The sequence below is a fragment of the Macaca fascicularis genome, chromosome 8 (assembly GCF_037993035.2).
Source record: "Macaca fascicularis isolate 582-1 chromosome 8, T2T-MFA8v1.1".
Taxonomy (NCBI): domain Eukaryota; kingdom Metazoa; phylum Chordata; class Mammalia; order Primates; family Cercopithecidae; genus Macaca; species Macaca fascicularis.
In genome coordinates, this window is record NC_088382.1 from 142,773,533 (window position 1) to 142,776,833 (window position 3,301).

The following is a 3,301-nucleotide window of genomic DNA, read 5'->3' on the forward strand; positions in this document are numbered from 1 at the left end:
TTTTCCCATCCTCCTTGTCTGTTTCTCATTCAAGCCAAAGCTCATTGTGTCTCCCCACCATCTGAACGAATTCACAACCCTTCCTCCCTTGTCCTAGTCCAGCTGTTGCCAAACGTTCATGGAGTCCAGTTGAGTGCCAGGCCATAGGAGGGCATGATGGGGACAGAGGGGCTCCGGTTCCCTCACTGAAGACATGATATATCTGTGTGTCTGACTGAGGATCTGGAGCCAGCCATGGAAAAGCTGGGAAAAGGATATCTGAAAAGAAGAAAAACAGGAAGCAAGGAAAAGTAAGCAAAAGTCAGCCCCTTTAGGCAGAAAGAAAACCTATGGATCTCACCTATTTTATTAGTGTGGAAAAGTCAGTGTGACCTCAGAAATCAGTCCAGGTGTCTGGACCTATCTGGTCCTGGAGAAGGAAAACATAGCATGAAAATGCCCAAGCTCTGGGTTCAGGCTCCAAATCCTCCATTCCTTCCTCCTTCAGGTGTCCTTCCTTACTGTGGTTCCTTAGGGTGGCGCTTGGCCAGGCTCTCCAGCCTTCCTGAGGCTTGGTTTGCTTAACTATAAAATGGGGAAAGAAAATTGCTGTCTGCACAGAGCTGTTGCGGGAATAAAATTGAATCATGGGCTGGGCATGGTGGCTCATGGCTGTAATCCCAGCACGTTGGGAGGCCACGGCTGGTGGATCACTTCAGCTCAGGAGCTCGAGACCAGCCTGGAAAATATGGTGAGACCCCATCTCTGCCAAAAAATACAAAAATTAGCCAGGTGTGAGGGTGTACGTCTATGGTCCCAGCTACTCAGGAGGCTGAGGTGGGAGGATTGCTTGAGCCCAGGAGGTAGATATTGCAGTGAGCCGAGATTGTACCACTCTACTCCAGCCTGGGTGGACTTTTGAGACTCTGTCTCAAAACAAACAAACAACAACAAAAAAGAATAGAATCATGGACTTGGAGGAACCGCTGGTCCCTCTGTGTGGCCTGGTAAAAAGAACACGAATGAGCACTGGCAGAGGGCACACCTGTGTTTGAAGCCAGCCTCTGCTCCTTTCTAGCTCTGTGTCCTAAAACAAGTTACTTAACATCTCTGAGCATATCCTAGGTTAGTGATAAAATATATAAATGTCCATCTCTCGGGGTCGTTGTAAGGAGTAAATAAATTAATGTACATAAAAAGCACACAAAAGTATCTGTTACCCTGTAACTGCTCTAGAGGTGATTGCCATAATGAAGAAGAATATTCAAAATTGGAGGTGAATCTCGTGATTCTGCACTTTTTATCTGGATGTTGCTGGCTTTTCACCATGGCCTTTCTGACTTTGTTCCATAGCGTGTATAAAGCATTTAATTTGTTCCAAGTTCTTTATAAGACTTTAGTCTGAGGACTGAAGACCACAGCTCATTGCCCTTTAAAGGAAGAGCTATAAATAGTACACTGGGTCATTAAAAAGAGGAAGGAGTGCACCTGGAGAGCCAAGTACATGTAAATTTGGCCAAAGGAGACTTCGGGGCCCAGAGCGTTCCTGTCACCAAAGTCTCCCCTGGCTTCTGCAGAACTTTGGTCATCTAGGTGAGGGACCACAGGCCAGCCGGCTGTTCCCTCCAGACGTCTCCGGAAACCTCTGAGTCCCTTGGAAGGTAACAAACTCAAACCAAGGTGAGTCACATGCCTCCAGTTCTAGACAGCCTCAGCCCTGGGGGCAGAGGTAAAATGAACCCCGGCGGGGAGGGGCCCAGGCTTGGTCCCAGCAGGTGTGGTGCTTCCTCTGTAGACTGAACTGGAGGTATCTTGAAGGTCAAAAGTCTGGAGAGTCAGAGAGGAGAGGAAGGGTGAGTCCTGACTACAACATAGAGACTGGATGATCTTGGCCAATTTCTCAACCCCCTGAACCCCAACGCCCTGGCTTTTTCATGTGCATAATGAGATGCCCTTTGGACATTAGAAAGAATGCAGAAAGTGTGCCTGGCAATAATAGATGTTCAAGAGTCAGTTCCTCTTTCTCATCTTCCTCTTCCTCCTTCTTAGTGGTCTTAGCATTTCCATTTTGTATCCTAAACATTTAGAAAAGTTCTTGGCACACAGTGAGTGCTCGATGGATCTTTCTGAGAGAGTGAGGAAGAGCTCAGATATCCTCAGCTCAAAGTCTCTGTCCATTCTCACCGTGGGCCTGAATTCACTGTGGTGTGTGAAGATTGAATAATGGCCCCGCAAGGCGTTCATGCTCTAATGCCTGAGACCCATGAATGGGTTCTGTTCGTTACATGACAAAAGGCACTTCACAGATGTGATGAAGGTTAGGACCCTTAACATAAGGAGATTTCTGAATCATCTAGTTGAGGCCCAGTCTAATCACACGATCCCTTAACAACAGAGAACTTTCTCTGGCCACAGTCAGAGCAGTCAGAGGAAGAGGAAGGCAGAAGGGGAGGGTGCAGCTATCTCAAGCCCGAGAAGGATTCCGCACACTACTGCTGGGTCTGAGACATGGGAGCGCACATATAAGGACTGGACAGAGGCCTCTGGGAGCTAAGGGTGGCCCCCAGCTGACAACCAGCAGGGAAAGAAAAACTTCTATCCTACAACAGCAAGGAGCTGGTTCTACCTGGAACCTGGAGCTTGGAAGTCAATTTTTCATCAGAGCCTCCTGTAACAAAGGCAGGCCTGCTGACACTTTGAGTTAAACCTGGTATGGCCCATGTTAGTCTTCTGACCTGCACAAAATGTGAGACGCTAACTATGGATTACTTTAAACCACTAAATGTGTGGTTATATTTCATACTGGCAATAGAGAAGTAATACACAAGCCTCCAGATTATGAGGAAGACAGAAGCACCCACTTCTTTGGCAAATACGTCCATTTACCAAGCACACCAGAAGTGCAGCCCACACCACCATGGAGAGGTGTCACTGAGTCAGGCACTGCGCTGGTGGCTCCATGGACCACCCTTCAAGTTATCTTATTCTGAGGCTAAGAAGGCTCCTGGGCCATGAGGCTGTGGCCTCCAGGGTGCCAGACAGGACAAATTAGGACCAAGGCCTTTTGGCCAGGACAATCTGTGGAGAATGTATTGCAACTAAGCATATCCCAGGCAATGAGAGTCCAGTCATGTTCCACACAAAGTCATGATTTTCCCTGAAGATTCTGTTAGCTCTATGTTACAGGAATGTCCTAAGTTCATTCCCCCAGATGCCCCCACACAATTGTGTGACACACCACATCCCTTTCATGGGTCATGACGTGGCTGGTAGTGATCGGGAGTTGGTGGAGGAGACTGCTGGAGAGAGCTTGTCCCTCGTC